We start from the raw sequence: 13561 nt of genomic DNA, 5'->3' as shown, positions 1-13561 counted from the left end.
GAATCAAATGTGAACTTAAGGATCATCAGATCATGAAATGGCAGAGCAGGCTCGGGGGCTGAATGGTCTACCCTGTTCCTTTTTTTTATGGTCTTATGGACTAGAGCTCAGTGCCTGGATATTGTCACTAGCATGATCTCCTTGGGGAGCAATACAAATCTGTAATGTAAATAAATAGCGTTTTATTTTTCACATAGTCCTCGACAATTTATAAAAAAATAATATTGACTGGATGTTTCTAGTGTGCAAACCTGTAATCTGTAGTGCAGAATCCGGTAATGTTCACATCGAAAACGGTATGCTTGCAAATTACTGCAGATCTCGAGAACCATAATAATATTTCAATTCAAAGCACACACAAAAACAAATTACAGCTGTTACAGGAAATCTGAGTTAAAAGCAAAAAATGCTGAAAATATCGGCAGCTCTGGAGATATGTGTGAAAGAACAAATGAAGGTTTGAGGCTCACTATCTTTCAAAATGAACATTTGCAGATGTTGTGATTCAGATAGTCGAGTTAAAAGCAAAAAATGCTGAAAATATCGGCAGCTCTGGAGATATGTGTGAAAGAACAAATGAAGGTTTGAGGCTCACTATCTTTCATCAGAATGCAGGTATAGACCTCACATTTTAAATTCCTCCACATATATTAGTGGAAATACTCAACAGGCCTTGTCATCTTGTTTACCTCACCGACTTCTCTATTTTTTCTCCGAGTCCACAATATAGAAACAAAATGGTTGTGAGTTGTACTTCAGAGACAAAATGAGCATTTGCAGATGACGTGGTTCAGATAGTCATAGCACAGAAACAGACCCCTCGATCCAACCAGTCCATGCCGAACGGAAGTCCATGCCAATCCAAAGATGTGCAGGTCAGGTGAATAGGTCATGCTAAACTGTCCATCGTGTTAGGTGCATTAGTCAGGGGTAATTATAGGGTGGGCAAATGGGTTTGGATGGGCTGCTCTTCTGAGGGTCAGTGTGGACTTATTGGGCCGAAGGGCCTGTTTCCATACTGTAGGGAATCTAATCTACTCATAATTCCAAACTAAACTAGTCCCACCTGCCAGCTCTTATCCCATACCCCTCCAAACATTTCCTATTCAGGTACTTAGTCAAATGCCTTTTAAAGGGTGTAACTGTCCCTACATCCACCATTTCCTCAGAAAGTTCATTCCACACACCAGCCATTGAGTAAAAAATAATGCCCCTCATGCTTTTTTAAAATCTCTCCTCTCATCTTAAATATGTGCCCCCTAGTGTTGAAATCCCCATCCTAGTGAAAAGACAACTACCATTAACCCTACCTATACCCCTCATGATTTTATAAACTTCTATAAAGTCACCTCGCAAACTCCTGTGCTCCAGTGAAAAAAAGTCCCAGCTCAGACTTTTGAATTTTCTAGATATTCCCATTAAAATTTACCTTACCAATAGCTTGTATCCTGTTTTACTGGGCCGTCACTCTTTGTTCCTGATTTTCTTCTGTCTGACACTGAAATTGAAAAGCGCCCAGATTCAGGCTTTAAAAGCAGCAATAACTACTGACTTTCATGATGCTTGAACATACACCAATGCGTTCCCTTTCACTCGAGAGGGTTCAGAAGAGATTTATCAGGATGTTGCCGGATTTAGAAGGTTACAGTTGTAACGATAGGCTGGATAGACTGGGACCTTTTTCATTGGAGCCTGGGAGGTTGAGATCTGATTGAAGTTTATAAAATGATGGGTATAGATAGAGTTGGTGGTAGTTTACTTTTTCCCTAAAATGGGGATTTTCAAAACTAGGGTTCAGACGTTTAAGGTGAGAGAAGAGAGGTTTAAAAAAGATATGAGGCATTTGTTTTTACACAGAGGGTGGTGCCAGTGTGGAATCAACTTCATGAGGAAGTGGGGGTGCAGGTACTATTACAATGATTAAAAGACATTTGGATAAATACATGAATAGGAAAAGTTAAGAGGGACATGGAGCAGGAGCAGGCAAGCGGGACTGGTTTTGTTTGCGATTATGCTCGGCATGGACTGGTTAGATCGAGGGATCTGTATCGGCATTGTGTGACTCTATGACTATCTGAATCACAACATCTGCAAATGTTCATTTTGAAAGTCTCAGCAGTTTCATAGTTGACTTTTAAGTTAGTGTAGTGATTTACTTCAAATACTTACGGGGACAAAAAAAAAGCAACTTATATTATTTTCCCGATGGCCTGGAGAGTGTCTTGTTTGAGATTTGTTTAAAATCATATTCTCTCTCCCTAAATGCTGTTTACCGACTTTGACAATCCCATATATTGTGAGACAAAAATGTTCCCCATGCCTCAACAGATATTGTCGTCTGCATTCACACCCTAACCATGCTTGGGGTCAATATTAAATTGCTCTAACATTGCAGGGGAGCAGTGATACAGCTCCCTGATTCAAAGGAAACGACTGTGCTGATGCCATGGACAACTTACTGATGTGACCCATCTCACTTCTCTAATCTAATGCAATGAGCAGGCATTTCTTTGAGCAGCGTTTAGCTGTAACCGACCGAGAGTATGAAAATGACTGCAAATCCTCGATCATTTTAATATTCAGAAACGAAATTTAAAAAATACTGAATCCGGCTTTTTACCAGTGAGGAAAATGTACCAAAAAATCCCCATACTCTGGGCACTTCTATGCCGTTACACATTGCGTTAAAGCAATAACGGTTTTGCTAGCTGTCCATTAACAGGAAGTGAGCAGAGAGGCAGGCGAGCACCAGCTTTATTTACTTACCTGTGTTGGTTAATCATGATTGACCTGGATACATTCTGCAAAACATGTTCTGAGATTCCCCTATAATACCCATTTGATTTATTAATATCAATCTATCGGAGTTTCATTTCTAAAATTAGCGATTAAAGTGTTTTTCAAACGGAGTCCGAGATGCATGGTATAATTTACTGCGATTTTAACATGCTAGTCTGTATTTTGACTGTTCACCTATAGTTTAAGAAATAAAAGACGAAACTTATTTTTGCATCAGTGCTAATAGAAATTACCTCGATAGAAACGGCGGCGCGGGGGGCTCAGCAGTTAGCAGTACTGCCTCACAGCGCCAGGGACCGTGTCTGTGTGGAGTTTGCACATTCTCCCTCTGTTTCTGCGTGGGTTTCCTTCGGGTGCTCCGATTTCCTCCCACAGCCCAAGGATGTGTAGGTTAGGTGGATTGGTCATGCTAAATTGCCCTCAGTTTCCAAGGATGTGTCGGTTTGGCGTAGGTGTCAGGGGTAAATGTAGGGTGATAGGATAGGGAATAGGTCTGGGTGGGTTACATTTCAGAGGGTAAGTGTGGACTTGTTGGGCCGAAGAGCCTGTTTCCACAGTGTAGGGATTCAGGTAGTTCAGATAGTTTAATGTTTAAACCCGTGTTTCTGGTTCTGATATCATGTCAAGACATCGCGTTGATGGTAAAGTTTGAAAATTGAAATAGGATCGGTCCTTCCTTTTGACCTGACACTTCCTCCTCAAAATGACTCCCGTATTTTACAAGTTTAACAAGATGGAAGACTTATCCACTACCCCCCCCCCCCCCCCCCACACACACACACACACCTTTAGTTTTTAATTCTGAAATTCTGATCAGATTGCCTCGGTAAATGTGGGGGACAAGGTTGAAGCGAGCAGAATTCCTGGCTTAGATAACCCTTTCAATGGGCATCTCTTCGGGGTTCAGTCACTAACTGACCAGAAACACTGCGACGCAGTTGTGCCTGTTTTTTTTTAAAATATAAACTCCTGCCAATTTTATACGGCCTTTACGTGAAATCGAAGTTTAATAACAAGAGTGCGGTGTTCGGGCTGCCTTTCGGTCTGACACACGCGGCTGGTGCCTCACACGCGGGGTTTTCTGCTGTCAATTTCACGACCACGTTCTTCAATAGATATTTTAATATCTAGAAAGCCCAATTCAGGGTATCCCCTTTCTCAGTTGAAGAGTGCACGCCTCAAAAGCAGAGCTGTTAAAGTCATGATTCTGTGCACGTTTTATAACAATAACGGTTCTCCCTCTTCCCCTCCCAAATAATAAACGGTCCGAATTTATATTTATACAGTATCACAGGGACACAGAGACGATAATAAAACCCCGGCTTTCAGGGCTGATCTGCGATTTAAGTTTGCGCCTTTCCTTCATAGCTTCCGGTGATTAAGATGTTTCCAAAACAAACACGTGCATCAACCGTCGGTTGGCTCATTTGGCTGGACGGCTGGTTTGCAACGCGGAGTGATACTGAGGTTACCATGGAGAACTCTCCTTCTCAACTCATCTGAGAGATGGTGACCCTGAGGTTAAACCAGCAGCACCAGCTCTCTCTCTCTCTCTCTCACACACACACACACACACATCTACAAACAGCCCTATGTCAGCAGGACTCAGGCGGCTTTATGGAACAGCATTCCAAACTTAGACCTCCTTCGCCCTAAGATTTCACTCTTCCAAGGTCAGACTGTAATTATTTGCGCCCTGTCCCTAGCCGGGACTTTCCAAGCAGCAACAACTCCCATAACGTATTGACAGCCTTTTTTTTTCAAACCAACTCCCTAACCAACCAAACCCCACAGCCTGCAAGCCCAGACTGTATAATGTCTCCTAGTAATTTGACCCTTGCATTTCAAGAATAATTTTGACATATCTATTGCAAAAGGCTTCATAATTGCTGTCCAATAAGCAACCTCTTTTCTGTCGGCTTGAGACTGTTTCAGGAAATCGCCTGTACTGCTTGCACCGACCTTGTATCGAAATACACAGCATAACAGATTAGAGTCACAGAGGAAAATTTAACCCAGTGTTCAAGATGATGCAACGAGCTAGACACAGACCACTCTCCTTCTATGTGGAATTATATTTTAATCATATTAATTGTTTCAAAGCATAAGAATTATTTAACTATAAAGCGATGGATGTTTCCAGGTTCTCTTACAGAAATTGTTATAGGGCATATTAATATGTTTTGTAACAACTACATTGAATTAATTCTCTTGCCCAATGCTGTATGTTTACATGTTGGGCTTTTACAGAGAATACAGTGTTTTTAGATTGCAGAAGCACCATTGTCCAGTCAGAAGTCCTTCCAAACTGGGACTGAGCACGGGATGTTTTGAATGTTATTCGAAGAAGTGGTGTTAATTTCTCGATTTACAAACTGTAGGATCGAACTGTCTATACATTTAACTCGACATTTCTCCGCTGACGCTAGACTCTCCAAAATGACTCATGGCAAGAGTAAAGAGATTTCATTCTTCCTCACCGCCGATTGAATCACGTTTTGACCGAGGCAGGTTTAAAAGAATGAAGTTCTGAAATGGATAGACGGTCTGAAATCAGACTCACTGTACAGAGGACATGTTTGGTAAAAGCGGCAGGGATGTAAAACGATCACTGACATCCAATATCAAACATCCAGCACAATCTGATATAATATATGGTCTCTTCTGCTGCATGACTATAATTCTATGTCAGTCAGTTTTTGAGTAAGGTTTAGACTTTATAGCAGTCTTTCAGAGTAAGTAAAACTAGCATTTTATTTACAAACTTGTATGTCGTTGTTTCCAAAGTTATTAACACTTTCCAATGTGTTATTAAGTCACACTTTGCATTAAAAAGAAAATATCTAGATGTTCCTTTATTGGTTTGATATTTAAAATATCTTTTCAGTTGACAGTATAAAACAGTCAAAAATTGTAAACATTACAAATAGGAGGACTGACAGAATAAGACTTTTGTTTTCCCAAGCCAGTTTCTAACGAAAAAAAGAGTGAGGTGAAACTGGCATTACACTAGACAAGACAGCCTCCACCATTACTTCATTGTAACCACTGAATCACTACAACCACAGAAAGAGTCTGTTATAAATCGCATTACCATTTCTTCTACTGCCCGCCTCTTCTCCACATTTCCTATGAAACAATTTTGCAGCGTGATACAGAATATTGCAAAGGTGACAGTCTCCGTTTCTAATCCGGCTTGCTCGACTCAAAGGCCTAAGGTCTAATTGAAATGCTGACAGTCTGCCTCTGGATTGTGTTTACATTCACTGTTATAATCTCTTTTAAACAAACACATTCATTAACTGCACTGATTTGGAGATGCTGGTGTTGGACTGGGGTGTACAAAGTTAAAAATCACACAACACCAGGTTATAGTCCAACAGGTTTAATTTAAAAAGGTTGCCTTCTCAGGTTAGCTGTTAACAACGTAACTTTTAAAAAAATGCAACTTCTAAAAAAAGGTTTTGTGATTTACACACGAAAGAAGTGAAAAAATCATGATATTCAAACAGATGAAAGACTCAACAGACAATCAATTTTTCAATGTATAATTTCAGTTACACCACACTAAACTTTTGCTATAAATTCTGTGTGTTAGGATTGAGGCCTACGCTATCACCTGATGAAGGAGCGACGCTCCGAAAGCTAGTGTGCTTCCAATTAAACCTGTTGGACTATAACCTGGTGTTGTGTGATTATTAACAGCACTGCTCGGCTGATCATAGCTACTTTCTAATCGATTTGCTCGGAAATACTGCTATACATCTCTGGGTACCAGGTGGGATTTGAACCTGGCTTTCCTCTCTGGTTTAAAGATGGGGACGCTACCGCCGCTCCACAAGAGCCCTTCTTGAAGTGACCGTATTTCTTTATGTGGGTTACCTGATAAAATGACTCTGATTGAAGGAACTTCAACAGCAATCCGTCAGAACTCTTCAAGATCAACCGATCGGCGGTATTTGCAATTCCTCCCTCCCATTTATTCCTTGCTTATTTATTATTGCTGGGGTACTTTTTTTAAAAAAAACTTCTATCTTGTAAACTGATACACAATATTTGTGCAAGTCACTGCCACTTCCTTTCCTGTTATTAATTCCCCAGTCCCTTCCTCTCAAAATTTAACTGAACTGCCTCTTCCTTCTTATATGCACATAGAAGCTCTTCCTGTCTGGTTTGGTATATTGTTGATAGTTTTCTCTCAAATTCTAATCGTCTCATTTATCAGACAGCCTTAGCGCTTAAAAAAATATTTCCGAACTTCTGGCCTGATTTATTTTATACCAGTAGTGCTAAACCCTTGATCGTTCAGTTTGACACCACTCTTAATCAGCTTATTTCACCACAAACCTTTTTTTGCAGATTTTCATTATGTTTGAGTGCTACCACGATATCACATTATACACATGTGTACCCATAGATGAGTTTTACGAACAGAGGGCATTGGGTGACATCAGGTCTTATGAAATGCAATGGATATCCGGAAGCAGAAAATATGGGGCAGTTTGCTAAATTTTAAAGGTAATGCTTGGCTGTTCGAGCTTGGGCTCAAATATGGGACCGCTTCCGGAAAAGCAAGGTATGTGGTCCCACTACACGCTGTCCTATTATGGTCGAGAGTGTGGCGCTGGAAAAGCGCAGCAGGTCAGGCAGCTTCCGAGGAGCAGGAGAGTCGACGTTTCGGGCATAAGCCCTTCTTCAGGAATGTTGATGAATCGACGTACTTCATCAGCCCTGCATCAGGAATGTGAAAAGTTGATTTTCCTGCTCCTCGGATGCTGCCTGACCTGCTGTGCATTTCCAGCACCACACTCTTGTCTCTGATCTCCAGCATTTGCAGTCCTCACTTTCCCCCGCTGCTCTATTATGGGCCTTGCACAGCTAACAATCCATCCAAACTCCCCCAGGTTCACATTTGTCCTGCTCTCTTTTATACATTCCTGCACTATTGTCCAACTTTTTGGTAACAGAACCTCCTGCCTCAGAGCTTGAAATCGCTCTGCCTAAAACCCTCTTCATTTTTCTTTAAACAGCTTGCAAAAGTCCTAGATCTTGTACGATAGCTCAGTAACTATTCCATTATTTGCACAATTTATTTTTCTTCTTCCACCCCACCCCACACCATCTTTGTTTATCCCGGCATGATCACTGTAGCTTCTTGCTTTTGAAGAAGTTCTCAGCAGCAGTTTCTAGTTTCTGAACTTTCATGTTATAAGGCAAGCTAACCCCAAAAATGGTGTGCAAGAGCACAGATTGATGTGGTGCGCAAGTCACAAAGACAACACAATCATCTTTTTTCCACCTTTCAGCTTTGCTTCAGAAATGCTCCAACGGTGTTCAAACTTTAAAAGGTTATTGTCAAACATATGTTTCAACACTAGATGCATTAAATGTAACAAGAATTAGAAAAGGCAACTTAATTTCACACATTAAATGAGACAACCTACCACGTGGTACAAAGTCATCTAACCCTTTTGGTCAAATGCATTTACTGTAATGACTGTATTGTAGTGAAATCAGTTGAGAAAACTCATTGCGTTTTCAATTCTGGTTTTCTCTAATCTAACCATATTGTGTAGTACCGGTCTGGTTTGTTTTGAATAGATAACATATTTGACAACTGTAATATCTTGAACATAAGATGTACCTTCATGCAAATTGTGCGTCCTTCAAACGATCAGGCTGCTCCCCGGAGTATAAGAGTGAAAGTATCTCTTTGGATTTGGTTACAGGACTGCATCAGCAAAGCACTGGAAGATGTAAAAAATAACATTCCTGTTTACACCTGGACTTAAACGTTATTTTTGTTCATCATAATATTGCTGAAAAAGGCACATTTAGTCATGTTTCACCTTCCACTCATTGGGAGAATAGCAATGTAAGGAAAGCCAACATGTGTGAGAGGATGACTGATTGGCAAGTGGCCTCTGATTGGTAGAGGTGTTGCCATGCAGAATGAACAGCTTTGTTTAAATTTTAACCCAAGCAGGGTTCTCACTGATGGGTCAAAGCACTGCCTCTAGAAATGAACAAGTAAATGACTGTCACCAATTTGATTTTGTTTTGCAATAATATATTTTAATCATAAACAAAAATATTTATATATACACACAGGTTTCTAAAGCAGTTCTGTACAGGCTTGGCATAGGAAGAAAAACATTGAATCTTACATTACACCATGCAAACACATGAATATGCAAGGAATGGAGGGATATGGACTAAGGGCTAGCAGAAGGGATTACTGTTCGCCACAATTTGGTGTCATGTTCACCACAACATAGTGGGCTGAAGGGCCTGATCCTGTACTTTGCTGTTCCACATTCTAGTCTATGTAGTTGCAAAGGCCCAACCACAGTTTTTACTTATGCAGGACATGATTTGGAACAGGGACATTGTGTGTACATGTTCTTTCTGTACACAAAGAGCTTACGTATGTACCTTACATATTGCATTAATAACATAATCCACTTGACATAAGAGTCATAAACATTCTTTAGTTCTGAAGAAAACTCATACTATACATTGAACATTAACCTTGTTTCCCTCTCCACAGATGCTGTCAGAATTGTTGACATTCTCTGTGTTTGTTTAGTACTTTAGAGGTTTATTTCTTAGTATGGTACTCAGTTTTATCTTTGATATTAAACCGTTGCATAGATAATTTATCATTTGTTTGTAGTGCCCATGATCTCACACTAATTATCATTTTACGTACATTTTAGGGTAATGTTAGATAATGAAAGAACTATAAACACATTGCAAGTTGTTGGGTAAATGTTCAATTTGAAGTAAACTGCAATTGTAATGGACTGATGGCAGTCTCTTTTCTCCAGTCCTGTAGTGACTTTCTAATACTTCGATTAGATGTTAGATTACCTACAGTGTGGAAACAGGCCCGTCAGCCCAACAAGTCCACACCAACCCTCCGAAGAGTAACCCACCCAGTCCCACTGACTAATGCACCTAACACTATGGGCAATTTAGCATGGCCAATTCACCTGACCTGCACATCTTTGGACTGTGGGAGAAAACCCATGTAGACACAGAACGTACAAGCTCTACACAGACAGTTGCCCAAGGTTGGAATCGAACCTGGGACCCTGAGCCACCATGCTGCCCACACTAAGGTGCATTTGAGATTGGTGGCAATATGCCTTCCTTCATAAATTATTTGATTAAATGAATATTTAACCAAACATCCATAAAATATAGCATAGATACACTCATTCAATTAACCTGATTATATGAGGAAATCTACACACAGTGCTAACTTTTAGCAACATTGTTTCAATTTTTTGCATTAGCTATTGAACTTGCCAAAGCTTTCTTCAAGATTTTGAGATAACTAAAAAAAGTAAACTGAGAAGGAACAGTATTTGCTACCAATTCAATCTTAACCTTTTTTTATATATACCGCAATCTTATCATGCCAATTTATAATATTGAACAATTAGGATGATTAAGACTTGAGTTTGTTTTGAGAGCTTTTAAACATATGGTCAGTAAAGGTTAAGAAGTAAATGAATATTAGAATTTTTACTGAATTTATTTGAAATATATTGATAACTCCTGATAGTTAATTAAATCTTCTCTGGCCCATCAAACTCTAAAAACATTTTTAAAATAGTTCAGCAAAATGTAACAATGAACTGGCTGTGCAGTTTTATTATTGAAATAATAAATAATTATTGGTTTGAGACATCTTTTCAAATTCATTATCAATAGTTTATTTAGTATAAAGAAGTATCCTTCCCTACTCTTACCAGAAAGAACAACATGTAAATCAGTCTTTATCAATTGCCTTTATAAATTTTATTATTTAAGTTTGGCTATTGGAGATAAATATCATTCAAGAGCTAATGAGCTATAATTAACCAAATTCATAGTCTACTTTCAGATCATAGTTATTATGTAAAACATTTTCCAGCTGAACAGAAAGAAGATAATGCAATGTTACCATAAGAGACAGGAACAGCAGCAGGCCATTCAGCCCCTCAAGCTGTGACTGCATTATTCAATAGAATTATAGCTGATTCAACATCCCTCATGTCCACTTTCTATGCTCTGCCTGTAACCATTGATTTTCCTCCTGATCAACAATCTAACTAGCTCTGATGAAGAGTCATCTAGACTCCAAACGTTAGCTTTCTTTCGCTCTGTGACTGCTGCCTGACCTGCTGTGATTTCTAGCACTTTTTTGTTTCAGTACAGATTCAGCATCTGCAGGAATTTACCCCAACAATTTATCTATCTCAGACTTAAACATACACAAGGACTCTGCTTCCACAGTTCTCTGTAGCAAGGAATTTCCAAGTCTCACAACCATCTGTGAGAAATAATTCCTCCTAATTTCAGTCTTAAATTGGTGCCCCTAAATTCTGAAACTATACCCGCTGGTCCTAAACTCTCCCATGAGGTGAAGCATTCTCTCAGTGTTTGCCCTGTGAAGCCCCTTAACAATCCTATATCTTTCAATGAGACCACACCTCATTCTTCTAAATTCCAGGGAGTAGAATCTCAGCCTTTGCTCAGAAGACAATCCCTCCATACTGGGAATAATCCTATTGAACCTTCACTGAAATGCCTCCATTGAAATAATACCTTTGCTTAAATAAGAGATCAAACTAGCTTTTAGTAGTCCAAGGCTTAAAGTGCCTTGAAATAGGGGCCAACATTCCATTAACCTTCCTGGTAACTTGCTGTATCTGTGCGCTGGCTTTCTGTGTTTTATGTGCAAGTCCCTCCAAGTCCCTGTGTGCTACACTTTACTTCTTTTAATTTGTACTCCATTCTTTTGTTTTGCCTTCCAAAATGAACAACTTCACATTTCCCACATCATACTGCACGTGCCAATGTTTTGCCCAGTTACTCAACCTATCGATAGCGCTCTGTAAACTGTGTGCGTCCCTCTTACAACCTGCCTTCCTGTCTATTTTTGCGTCACCTGCAAAATTGGCTACAGCACGCTGACGTTAAAAATCACCACATTCAAAGCATAGTTACAGGGGGTAAGTGGAATTTAGAGTTGGTGGGAGTAAGAAAGGCATTGGTGGGGGTAAGAAGACTCTCCATTTCTGAGGAGACTAGCTATTGGGCTAACTGATATTTCCCATCTGCATTTTGTGACATGTATGGGCAGGTATAGGTTAGTTGAACGTTAGGATTCAAAGAATCAGCACTTTGAAAGGAGAAAAATCACTCACTGCAATGTCTGTGTTCCTTGAAAAATTGAATAATTAACAAAATTACTTGTGGCTGACATTTGCTGCATCTACAGTTTCCACTCAATGACTCAGAAATGTTTTATACAAAAAGGAAGAAATGTTATAAACTTGTGCTTCACAACCTACCCTGATTGGGTATAACCAGACTAACTGTTGGAAGCCTAATACAGGAATATTTTCTACTCCTGCATGATCGGTTTCTTAAGGTTTTTTTAGTTCACATAATTTTACCTGAACAAATATTAGCAATAAAGCTTTTTTATTATTTTGTTACAGCCATTCATTCAAACCAGAAAAAGATCCACACAGCAATTTTAAATCAAATTTAAAGTTGAAAATGTTACGTATCAGTTTGCTTACTTAGTTCCTCATTTCTTCTTTCATTATTTCAATGTTAATTTTTTTCTTTAAAACCCATCTGGTTCACTATTCATTCTCCTTTAAGGAAGAAAACTGCCATCCTTATCTGGTCTGACCTATATGTGACTCCAGACCCACAGCAATGTGGTTGATTCATAACTGGCCTCTGGGCAATTAGTGTGGTTCCTAAATGCTGCCTAGCCAATGATGTCCAAATTCTATTAACGAATTAAAAAAAACCTGATCTATTCTAAACATCTTAACTTAATTTTTGTTTTAACAGCAACGAATGATCTGGAAAAATTAGTTTGAATCCCACAATGATAGCTGAGGGAATTTAAATTCAATTAGTTTAATAAATCTAGAATTAAAAAAGTGAGTATCTGTAATTGTGACCATATAACTTCTGGCTTATTACAGAAAATCTGAAGGTTAACTAAAGCTGCTCAGGAAAAGAGATCTGTCAGCTTTCCTCATCTGGTCAAATTTGACTGAATGTGATTCTTCGCTACCTTTTGAAACTCAGCTTTATCAAACCACTGTGCAAATGTCAAATTAGAATAAAACAGGATAACCACATAGTACTAATGGAAGTACTGGACAACGTAAAACCATACCCAGTCCAGTTGATGCTGCAAGGTTTTTGATCTAAACATGGACAAAAGGCTGAACTCAAGTGAGAGTGACTGCTCTTAAATTGAGGCATTGTTTAACTGTGGTGTGAAATCCAGGAGCTCTGGTAAAGTTGAAGTCAATAAGAGTTGGGGGGAAACTACCAAATGGCTGGAATCGCATCTAGCACTGTTGAAGATGGTTGTGATTTTTGGAGGCAATTAATCTCAATATCAGGACTTCGCTGGAGAGCACTTCAGTGTGGTGTCCGAACCTGAAGCACTTTCAACTGCTTCATCATTGATTTCCTCTCTGTCATAACTTCAGAAGTGGGAGTGATCACTAATGATTGCATAATAGTATGATTGCAACTCATCAGACATTGAAGCAGTCTCTATTATATGCAGCAAGACATGGAAAACATTCAGATTGGGCTGACAACAGGTTCATAACATACGTGACACACAAGTGCCAGGCAATGACCATCTCCACAGATGAGATTCTAACCATTTCCTCTTGGCATTCAATGGTATAAGAATTACTGAATGCCACACCATTAATATACTGGA

The 13561-nt window shown here is 39.3% G+C and overlaps 1 protein-coding gene across 4 annotated transcripts in view; it reads right to left on the bottom strand.

The window, feature by feature from the left end:
• cdkn2a/b (cyclin-dependent kinase inhibitor 2A/B (p15, inhibits CDK4)) overlaps positions 1-13561 on the bottom strand; it is a 65917-nt gene that overhangs the window by 19461 nt on the left and 32895 nt on the right. For 2 of the 4 annotated variants that reach the window (XM_043718884.1, XM_043718892.1), the window contains exon 2: positions 8444-8546. The exons of 1 other annotated variant lie outside the window; for it this stretch is intronic. The gene's annotated coding sequence lies outside the window, so the exon portion shown is untranslated. Of the gene's footprint in view, positions 1-6681; positions 6777-8443; positions 8547-13561 lie in introns of those variants that run through there. One more of the 4 variants, XM_043718916.1, reaches the window with a different exon arrangement.

The sequence above is a fragment of the Chiloscyllium plagiosum genome, chromosome 2 (assembly GCF_004010195.1).
Source record: "Chiloscyllium plagiosum isolate BGI_BamShark_2017 chromosome 2, ASM401019v2, whole genome shotgun sequence".
Taxonomy (NCBI): domain Eukaryota; kingdom Metazoa; phylum Chordata; class Chondrichthyes; order Orectolobiformes; family Hemiscylliidae; genus Chiloscyllium; species Chiloscyllium plagiosum.
Note: the sequence above shows the minus strand (reverse complement) of the source record. Positions and strands in the feature narration are given on the sequence as shown.